Source organism: Xenopus laevis, chromosome 8L (assembly GCF_017654675.1).
Source record: "Xenopus laevis strain J_2021 chromosome 8L, Xenopus_laevis_v10.1, whole genome shotgun sequence".
Lineage (NCBI taxonomy): Eukaryota > Metazoa > Chordata > Amphibia > Anura > Pipidae > Xenopus > Xenopus laevis.
Genome location: NC_054385.1, coordinates 7,584,694 through 7,596,541, shown reverse-complemented (window position 1 = coordinate 7,596,541; position 11,848 = coordinate 7,584,694).

Below are 11,848 nucleotides of genomic sequence, written 5' to 3'. Positions count from 1 at the left end.
GTGGGGTCAGATAAGTGGCCGGTGAGTGAGGTCAGATGGGCAAGCAGGTGGCCGGTGAGTGGGGTCGGATGGTTGAGTAGGCGGCTGGTGAATAGGGTTGGACAGGCGGCTGTTGAGAGGGGTCAGATGGGCAAGCAGGCGGCTGATAAAAGGGGTCAGATGGGCAAGCAGGCGGCCGGTAAATGGGGTCAGATGGGCAAGCAGGCAGCTGGTGAGTGGGATCACAAGGGCAAGCAGGCAGCTGGTGAGTGAAATCAGATGGGCAAGCAGGTGGCTGGTGAGTGGGGTCGGATGGGCGAGTAGGCTGCTGGTGAGTGGGGTTGGATGGGCGACTGATGTCCTTGTGCATTGTGGGCCAATACAAATTGGTCTGGCTCTATTTTTAATTAAAGAAAAACAAATGTATCAATAATGGATAGAAATAAATGTATCACTATCAATATATTTATCAATGGAGCCCACACATTTTATTCTTTGCTGTTGTTTCAAGATACAGTCCCCCCTCCCACCCAAAGCAAACTATTCCTGCACACATATGTGCACTTATTTATCCCCAAAATACACTGCCTGATCTCAGCCAACCATATCAGGAGGGTGTGTGTGCTGCAAACTGTACTTTGCCTGGAACTGGTAAACAGGTCTCCCCACTGTAATGCATTCCAGCACAATAGCTCCATCCAGAGGCCAGCCCCCTCACTGCAACATGTTTTTCTGCTGAGAACAAAGACCTCTCTGAAGTCAATACAAAATACCAGCAGTGTTAGAAAGGACTGCAGAATCCCTACTTGCCAAAGCTTTGTTTTGCAGCCTTTTACTGCAGTGCAGGATGGGAAACCTATTGGGTGTAGCCCCTCGTCTGACAAGAGAACACAGCACTTACATATGGAATCCCTAGTTTGTGTGACAATATAAAGGGGAATCTTTGTACCCCTTGTACCGCTAATGTGGGGGGCTGTAGACAGGGGTGTAACTCAGGACCCAACTATGGACCACCCCAGCAATCACTGCTATTCACACTTGCAGGCCACCAACATCTGTAGGTCCCGGATCTCTTCTATGTAATGGAGTGGAGTTGCACTATATATGGTAGTCACATGGTTTGCTACCCCATAGATATGTTAGTGGTTGTAGAGATTTTAACACAGCCATATACAAAACATATTCCATAAGCATTGCTATATACAGTACATAGGAATGTTGTGAGGAGCACTCATCTGAATTTTTAGGAAGTCATCCAGTTTTGGCCTCCCTATTGGTCTCTCTGACATACTGTAAATATATCAATTTAGGGATGGACCAAATCAGTCATTTTTAGATTGCACTAAATCCACATTTGCATATTAAGGTTTGATCCCCATTGTTTCTTAGTATTATTAGTAATATTGCACCCTCTCCCCTCTGGAAGACATGGAACCCCTAAAGGACTTGTCACTTCCCCTCTGACATAATCATGTGAATTGTGGGGGGTGTTTCACATTTAAGTGAACTTTTAGTATGTTATAGAATTACGAATCCTAAGCAACTTTTCAACTGCTCTTCATTTTTTTTTTATTGTATAGTTATTGAATTATTTACCTTCTTCTTCTGACTCTTTCCAGATTTCAAATGGGGGTCACTGACCCCCATCTAAAAAAGAAATGATCTGTAAGGCTATAACATTGTTATTGCTTCTTGTTATTACTTGTCTTTCTAATTAGGCTTCTCCTAATCATGTTCCAGTCTCTTATTCACGTCAGTGCATGGTTGCTAGGGTAATTTGGACCCTAGCAACCAGACTCCTGAAATTACACAATAGAGAGCTGCTGAATAAAAAGCTGAATAACTTGAAAACCACAAATAATAAAAAAAGAAAATCAATTGGAAATTGTCTAAAAATATCCCTCTCTACATCACACTACAAGTTAATTTAAAGGGGAACAACCCCTTTAATACGGTATTTGGGCAAATATATTTACAAGACTATGTTGCTATTTCATTATCCCTTTCTTTCCTGGGAAAACGTGGTACTTCTGGCCATTTCAAACAGTTCAAGATTTCATTGTGTTTATACAGGCACCGCTGCGTGACGGCAAATATAAGGGAACCTGCAAAAGTGTTAGAACAGGTGTGAGACAGACGATTATGCAGGCGCAGGGCCAGCACACAGGGACATGGACGGGAGATAAGAACCACCCTTCTTAGTCTGTGCCCGGTGTCTTGGGAAATAGGGCTCAGTTGTTTAATCAGGACAGTGTCATTTATATAGATATATCATTATGATGCTATGTTACATGCAGACACTAAGCAGCTGCTGAAAATAGTCCCATCTTTACAAATATGGATGTCAGATGCCGAGTTTGTTGGGGCTCCTGGGGGCAGTGCCGCTTTTCCATGAGACAAGGTTAAAAGTGTGTGGGGCAAGTTACTAGGGGTGGCAAAGAGTGTTCAGATGTTTATTCATAGGGACCCCCAGAGGGCACTTCACAGTATGGCTCCCTGTCTCTACTACTTGCCCTACAGCCAGGGCTGGTCCTATCAAATGTGGGGCCCAATTGGGACCATGTTGGCGGGGCCCCTAGACAAAGTGTTGCTGGCTACTGACACAGTAAGTATTTAGGAAAATAAGGGCATACAGGCACAAAATAGAAAGGAAAGGGGCAGTGCGGGGCCCCCAGAGGTGCGGGGCCCAATTGGGCCCAATTGGTCCAATTGGCCTAAGGCCGGCCCTGCCTACAGCATACAGATAATGGGCTTCATTATAACCTCCTTACTGATTCAGTGCAAGGTAAATATGCCCCTGCTGCAAGTACTCTGACAAGCAGCACTTTTTGACATAATGTTGCTCCCGTCTGCATCAGGGGCATAACTAAATGATCCCTCTAGTCTTCCATTCAAGAAGACTATGGCATAGGTATTACCCTGTACTAAGCACAATTCAGCAGGAACAGCCCTTAAATTTGCTCATAATCTGTACAGAGAGATCCCATAAAACTATGGCAGCATAGGTATTCTCTGTACTAAGCACAATTCAGCAGAAACAGTCCCCTAAATTTGCTCATAGTCTGTACAGAGAGATCCCATAAAACTATGGCAGCATAGGTATTCCCCTGTACTAAGCACAATTCAGCAGGAACAGTCCCCTAAGTTTGGTCATAGTCTGTACAGAGAGCTACAATAAAACTATGGCAGAATAGGTATTCCCCTGTACTAAGCACAATTCAGCAGGAACAGTCCCCTAAGTTTGGTCATAGTCTGTACAGAGAGCTACCATAAAACTATGGCAACATAAGTATTCGCCTGCACTAAGCACAATTCAGCAGGAACAGCCCCCTACGTTTGCTCATAGACTGTACAGAGAGATCTCATAACACTATGGCAGCATAGATATTCCCCTGTACTAAGCACAATTCAGCAGGAACAGTCCCCCTTAAAAATTCATTAAACCCAATAGAACTATGTATAGGGAGTCCTTAAAATAAAAAATAATTATTGGCCTAAATTCCATCTCCAATATAAACAAACAAGGGCTCATCGGAAAGAATTCAACACACAATTTTTGTATTAAATAGCAGAAAGTTCTTTCTCCTGGTGCAGCTTCCTTGTTCCCTGAGCCCTGCCTATTTGCAGAGAGAAATCTGACTTGTGAATACAGCAATCAAGGCTGAAAAGCAATCACTACAGTTTGCAACTCTCAGTGCCCACGAATGCCAAAAGCTGCCCGCAGACTGTTACCAAAACAAACACCTGGACTAAATGCAAGTGTAAACTGTTTAAAAGTCGTTATGCCAGGTACAGAGCGATCTTTTCCTTCCTTGTGCTGGCCTGAAACAATTAATATCCCTACAATTTATCATTTAAATCCTTTGAAATAGGAACACCTTATGGATGGTATGTGGTGCAAAGAACAGGGAATGGCTATGTTCCTGCTGAATTGTGCTTAGTGCAGTGATCCCCAACCAGTAGCTCGCGAGCAACATGTTGCTCTCCAACCCCTTGAATGTTGCTCTCTGTGTCCTCAGAGCAGATGCTTATTTTTGAATTCCAGGCTTGGAAGCAAGTTTTAATTGCATAAAAATTAAGTATAGTACCAAGTAGAGCCTCTTGTAGGCTTCCAGTCCACATAGGGGCAACCAAATGGCCAATCACAGCCCTTATTTGGCACCCCAAGGGACTATTTTATGCTTGTGTTGCTCTCCATCTCTTTTTACATTTGAATGTGGCTCACGGGTAAAAAAAAGGTTGGGGACCCCTGGTACAGAGGAATACCTATGCTGCCATAGTTTTATGGGATCTCTTTACAGACTATGAGCAAACTTAGGGGGCTGTTCCTGCTGGATTGTGCTTAGAACAGGGGAATACCTATGCTGCCATAGTTTTATGGTATCTCTCTGTACAGACTATGAGCAAACTTAGGGACTGTTCCTGCTGAATTGTGCTTAGTACAGGGGAATACCTATGTTGCCATAGTTTTATGGGATCTCTCTGTACAGACTATGAGCAAACTTAGGGACTGTTCCTGCTGAATTGTGCTTAGTACAGAGGAATACCTATGCTGCCATAGTTTTATGGGATCTCTCTGTACAGACGATGAGCAAACTTAGGGACTGGACTGTTCCTGCTGAATTGTGCTTAGTACAGGGAATACCTATGCTGCCATAGTTTTATGGGATTTCTCTGTACAGGCTATGAGCAAATGTAGGGGGCTGTTCCTGCTGAATTGTGCTTAGTACAGCGGAATACCTATGCTGCCATAGTTTTATGGGATCTCTCTGTACAGACTATGAACAAACTTAGGGGACTGTTCCTGCTGAATTGTGCTTAGTACAGGGGAATACCTATGTTGCCATAGTTTTATGGGATCTCTCTGTACAGTCAAATTTACTTACCTTCAATGTTGCGCCAGCGTTGGCTTTGCCGTATTTCGCCATGCGAAGTTTCGCCAGGGCGCCGCTAATTCACTAAAATCCGAAGTTGCGCTCAGGGAGGCGAAAGGTAACGAAGCTGCGCTAGCGTTAATTCATCAAGCAAAGCGAAGTTACGCTAGCAATGCCTAATTTGCATACGGTGCCAAGTTAAAGTACAATTGACGTATATGTGGCAGCAAATACATTACACTACACAAGTCTGGGAAAGTTTCATAAAATAAAATAGAGTTATTTTGCCCTATACATGTGCCCACTGTATAGTTTAGGTGCCATATGTTAGGAAATGTAGGGGGGAAGGAGGCTACCCCAAAAAAAATTTACTATCTTTTTCAGCCTATCACCATTAAAAAAATAAAAGACGCCAGCGTTTTTTGGGACTTCGGAAATTATTTTTTGAAGCAAGCCCAATCTACTCTATTGCACTTCACCTGGTCTGAGGTGGCGAAGGCAAGTCTGGCGCAAGAGGTAACGTTCAGTAAAATGCGCAAGTTAGTGAATTAGCGTAGTTACGTCCCTTCGCCATAGCACAACTTCATCTGGCGTAAGGGTGCGAAGTAGTGCTAGAGTAGGCCCACTTCGCTAGTGAATTTACGCCAGCACCCGTTGCACATTGCACAATTGGCACAGTAACGAAATGACGTCACGCTGGCCAATTTCTGCTAGTGTTAGCCACTTAACCCTTTAGTAAATTTGCCCCTTAGGGACTGTTCCTGCTGAATTGTGCTTAGTACAGAGGAATACCTATGCTGCCATAGTTTTATGGGATCTATTTGTACAGACTATGAGCAAACTTAGGGGCTGTTCCTGCTGAATTGTGCTTAGTACAGGGGAATACCTATGCTGCCATAGTTTTATGGGATCTCTCTGTACAGACTATGAGCAAATGTAGGGGGCTGTTCCTGCTGAATTGTGCTTAGTACAGGGGAATATCTATGCTGCCATAGTTTTATGGGATTTCTCTGTACAGGCTATGAGCAAATGTAGGGGGCTGTTCCTGCTGAATTGTGCTTAGTACAGGGGAATACCTATGCTGCCATAGTTTTATGGGATCTCTCTGTACAGACTATGAGCAAATGTAGGGGGCTGTTCCTGCTGGATTGTGTTTAATACAGGGGAATACCTATGATGGAATACCTATGCAGGCAAAGCATAAGGGAAAAAATTACCCATTCCTCTCTTAAAATCTTCACCTTGAAGATGACTTTTAGTATAATGCAGAGAGTGATATTCTGAGACAATTTGCATTTGGTTTTCATTTTTTATCATTTGTGGTTTTTGACTTATTTAGCTTTTTATTCAGCAGTTCTCCAGTTTGCAATTTCAGCAATCTGGTTGCTACGGTCCAAATTACCCTAGCAGCCATGCATCGATTTGAATACGAGACTGGAATATGAGTAGGAGAGGCCTGAATAGAGAGACAAGCAATAAAAATGCAGCAATAACAATACATATGCCGCTGTATAGAGAGCATTTGTTTTTAGATAGGGTCAGTGACCACCATTTAAAAGCTGGAAAGAGTCAGAAGAAGAAGGCAAATAATTAAAAAACTTTAAAAATATAAATAATGAAGACCAATTGAAAAGTTGCTTAGAATTGGCCATTCTATAACATACTAAAAGATAACTTAAAGGTGAACCACCCCTTTAACCCAGCAATAGCCTTATTAAAAAATAAATGGTGAAAAGTTGCTTAGAATTAGCCAGTCTATAACATACCAAAAGTTAAGGTAAAGGTGAATCAGCCCTTTAAAATAGAGCTGAAAATGAAGATGTGGGGATCATTTATAAACACTAGGAATGCACTAATTCCAGGATTCGGCTCAGGGTTTGGCCTTTTTCAGCAGGATTCGGATTTGACGGCATATGCAAATTAGGGGCAAAAGGGAAATCGTGTGAATTTTTGTCATAAAACAAAAGTAAAAAATGTTCCCCTTCCCATCCTTAATTTGCATATGCAAATTAGGATTTGGATTCCGTTTGGTATTCGGCCGAATCTTTCACAAAGGATTCGGGGGTTTGGCCGAATCCAAAATAGTGGATTCGGTGCATCCCAAATAAACACTGGGCAAATTTGCACCTGGGCAGTAACCCATAGCAACCAATCAGTGATTAGCTTTTTTTTAGCCAGCTGCAGGTTGAATACTGAAAGCAAGCATTTGATTAGTTGCTATGGGTTACTGCCCAGGTGCAAAATTGCCCAGTGTTTATAAATGAGCCCCACTGTTTCCACTATGAAAGTGAAGTCACACCCAGTGAGAAACTAGACTTCTACACCAGATACAAACTATACAGGATTGTAGCCTGAAGCTAGGGAATGGTAGTAGGTGGTATATGCAAAATAGCCCTTTTGTGCCTTGGGCATGGCAGTTAGTCGCCCCATACTATACAGATCATGGTATAACATTTAATATAATCCCTTGCTGTTAAATCAAAATTCAGGTGAATCAGTGATTTTCCACCGTTCTTTGTGTCTCCTAAAGAGTTATAGAAGTAAATATGTGTGTAAAGTGGAAGTTTTCCAGTTCTTTTTGAACCACTTTCCTGCACAGGATCCATAACAATAGATTTATTGTAGCCAGGCCTGGAACCAGAAGTAGTGAGTCCTATGCAAAGTAGCTGGGAAATAGCACTGCACACCGTTTCTTTCATGCAAAGCAGCTCCGTCCCTGTGTAAAGATATCTGATTGTGATGGGCTTCAATCCGCAGCAGGGAGAGAGATCCCATCAGCCTTGCTTGGAATTGGGGGGCTGCATTCTGCTCCTCATTTTTGTGTCAGTTATGGCAATGACATATTGGGGTATTTTATGACCAGAGCTAAATACACCTCATTCAGTCCCCTAACCCAAAGAAGACATGTTTGTGGGGCAAATATTGACCAGCTGGGAATGGACTGCACAGATGTGGTCCTTTTTGGATTTTTGGCCTGCAGGCTTTGGCATGGGCCTATACACAGGGCAATATGTTGGCATCTAAAGTTTTTACCTGTCCATATATTAAAGGGTTGGTTCCCCTTTACATTAACTTTTAGTATATTATAGAATGGATAATTTTTCAATTGTTCTTGATTTTTTCTTTTTTATACATTTTGAATTATTAGCCATCTTCTTCTGATTCTTTCCATTCTTCAAATTGGGGTCACCGACCCCCATCTAAAAAACAAATGATCTAAAGACTACAAAAAAAACACCCCATCTAAAAAACAAATGTAAGGCTACAAATGTATTATTATTGCTACTTTTTATTACTATTTTTTTCTATCTAGGCCTTCTATTCTTTTTTATAGTTATTTGACTTCTTGTACTGACTTTCTAGCTTTTAAATAGTGGTCACTGACCCATTCTAAAAAAAAAAAATATTCTGTAAGGCTAGAAATGTATTGTTATTGCTACTTTTTATTCCTCATCTTTCTATTTAGGCCTCTCCTATTCATATTCCAGTCTCTTATTCCACTCAGGGCATGATTGCTAGGGGAATATGGACTGAATTGCTGAAATTGAAAACACGAGATTTGCTGAATAGAAAGCTAAATAACTAAAAAAAACATAAATAATAAAAAATCATAATATTCAAATCAGTGTATGCTGCTAGGGTAATTTGTACCCTAGCAACCAGACTGCTGGAATTGCAAACTGGAGAGCTGCTGAATAAAAAGTTAAAAACTCAAAAACCACAAGTGAAAAGCAATTGCCTCAGAATATCACTCTTTACAGCATACTAAAAGTTAATTTAAAGATGAACAACCCCTTTACTTTATATAAATGGGAGCCCAGTGCAATAGTGATGTGCGGGTAGGCATTGGGAAAAGAGTTGAGCTATCAGGTGGCAACTATGTGGCAGGGTGCAAAGAACATGACACTTTACACCCTGCTTGATATATGAATCTTTGTGCGCTCTGGGGTTATAGCTTGTGTGAGCACCCAAAGGACGGAACATTATTGTACAGTCTAATTTGCTCTGTTCTCATATCCAGACTCTAATGAAACAGCACCCTCAGTGTCATAAGGCACCCTTGGTGTCTTTAGATTAACTTTTAATGTGATGTAGAGAGTGATATTCTGAAACAATTTGCAACCAGCTTTAATTTTTATGGTTTTTGAGCAATTTAGCTTTTTATTCAGCAGCTCTCCAGTTTGCAGTTTCAGCAATCTGGTTGCTAGGGTCCAAAAAACCCTAGCAACCATGCATTGATTTAAATGAAAGACTGGAATATGAATAGGAGAGGGTCTGAATAGAAAGATGAGTAATAAAAAGTAATAATACATTTGTAGCCTTACAGAGCATTTGTATTTTAGATGGGGTCAGTGACCCCCATTTGAAAGGTGGAAAGAGTCACAATAAGGAGGCAAATAATTAAAAAACTATAAAAAAATAAATAATGAAGACTAATTGAAAGGTTGCTTAGAATTAGCCGTTGTATAACATACTAAAAGCTAACTTAAAGGTGAACCACTCCTTTAAGCCAGCAATAACCTTAGAACACAGCATCTCGAGAGCCCTACTAAACACAACGTCCTTCTATTTGGCTTCCTTCTACAGGGCAAAATAGCTGCCCTGTTTCCATCACAGGGGTTTGTATGCAGCGCTGCTGCTATGTGAGCTGAGTGATAAAGTGAAGATTATCTTTAATCAGGGTGTGTGGCTGGAAGCATAGTCAGTGTTGTGGTTATGTGCAAGTCACTGCCTTCAATATTATCTAAATGTGACCCCGGCAAAGGCCCTTATCTAGCTATGGCTGTAATATCTCACAGCAGATTGTAAGCTCCCGAGTGCAGGGATTCACAGGGTTGCAGAAGAACTGCTGTAATGATACACTATGTCCAAAAGCAACTCCCCTACCTGGGGGTGCCAGTTAGTTAGGCACCCAGACATAGGACATGCACTGCTTCAGTCCCATGTTGAGTCAAATTAGATCTATATCTAATATATGTTTTCTTAATAATATATATGTTTTCTTTTGCAATAGTTCTCCTTTAATGGACCACCCCACATTTCCTATACAGCTATGCTGAGCACAGAGTATTAGAGGAATACCTATGCTGGCACAGTTTTGGGGTAACTCTACATAAAGCATACAAGAAACGTTTAGGGGGCTGTTCCTGCTGAACAGCAGATACTTATGCTGCCATAGTAATTCCTTTAGGAATCCTAATGGTGATGTCCAGCCAAAACATCCAGGGAACCAAGGCTCCACAGAACCGCCATTAAAGGGGTTGTTCACCTTCCAACACTTTTTTCAGTTCAGTTGGTTTCAGATAGTTCACCAGAAATAAAGACCTTTTCCAATTACTTTCTATTTTCTATGTGTGACCATTTTAATAATATTAAAGTGTCCTTTCTCACCTTCTAAAGCAGCTTTAAAAAAATATTGGTGCCAGGGCCCCCCTTACAAGTTAAAAAAAATTGGGGCCCCAGAGAATATTTTTAAAAAAAACATTGCTGGCAGGGGCCTATAGAGTATTAAAATAATACATTGGTGTCCAGGGGATTAAAACTCACAAACTCGTGAATGGGGGCAAATTTACTAAAGGGCGATGTGGCTAACGCTAGCAAATATTCGCCATTGTGACGTCATTTCATTACTTTGCTGATTTACTAACGTGTGCTGGCGTAAATTTGCTAGCGAAGTGGACCTACTCTAGCGCTACTTCGCACCCTTACGCCAAGCAAAGTTGCGCTATGGCGAAGGGACGTAACTATGCTAATTAACTAATTTGCGGATTTTACTGAACGTTACCTATTGTGCCAGACTTGTCTTCACCACCTCAGACCAGGTGCAACTTCAGATTTTAGTGAATTAGATGTGCCCTGGCAAAACTTCACCTGGCAAAGTGCGGTGAAGCCAATGCTGGCACAACTTCAAAGGTAAGCAAGTTTGCCTCATGGCTTCTGGACTTCAACTTCGCCTTCCTATCGTGACTTTGGTTCTTTTTGCTGCTTCAGGACTTAAATTTCGGCTGTTTTCGTGACTTCTAGTCTTTTTGCCGCTTCAGGACTTAAATTTCGGCTTTTTTTGTGGCTTTGGGTCTTTTCGCCGTTTCAGGACTTCGATTTCGGCTGTTTTCATCATTTCGGGTCTTTTTGCCGCTTCAATTTCGGCTGTTTTTTGTGACTTTGGGTCTTTTCGCTGCTTCAGGTCTTGAATTTCGGCAGTTTTCGTGATTTCGGGTCTTTTCGCCACTTCAGGACTTCAATTTCAATTGTTTTAGTCAGTTCGGGTGTTTTCGCATCTTCAGGATTTCAATTTCGTTTATTTTCGTCACTTTGGGTCTTTCCGCAGCTTCAGGACTTCAATTTTGGCTGTTTTTGTGACTTTGGGTCTTTTTGCCGCTTCAGGACTTCAATTTTGTTTGTGTTCATGACTTCTTTTCGCCGCTTCAGGACTTCTGCTATTTTTGCCACTTTGGTTCTTTTCGCCGCTTCTGGACTTCGGCTTTTCAGCACTTCTGCGGTTCGGCTGTTCAGGACGTCGGAAGGGCTGAACGGCTTGTGCGTCAAGGGGGCCCGGCTCTTTCGAAAAGTTCGGCACTGCCAGGCCATCCTTCATGCATGATGGTGGCCCTGGATATAAAAGTTGGTAATATTCCAGAGATGCTGCTGAGAAATGCATCGACTAAATGTTGCAAAATTGTATTTGCACCTGAATTACTGAGCTGCCAGACTGAAACACCACAAACAGGAACATTACACTTTAAACTTACACTTTTTGGAAAACTTGTAAATAATATAAAATGGAAAGTAACTGAAACAAGTTTTTATTTCTGGGTAACAATCTAAAAAGAACTGAACTGATAAAAGTGTTTGGAAGGTGAACAACCCCTTTAAATGAACTTTCAGTATGTTATAGAATGGCCAGTTCTAAGCAAATTTTCCATTAGTCTTCATTTTATCGTTTTTTAAATTATTTGAATGATTTGCCTTCTTCTTCTGACTCTTTCCAGCTTTCA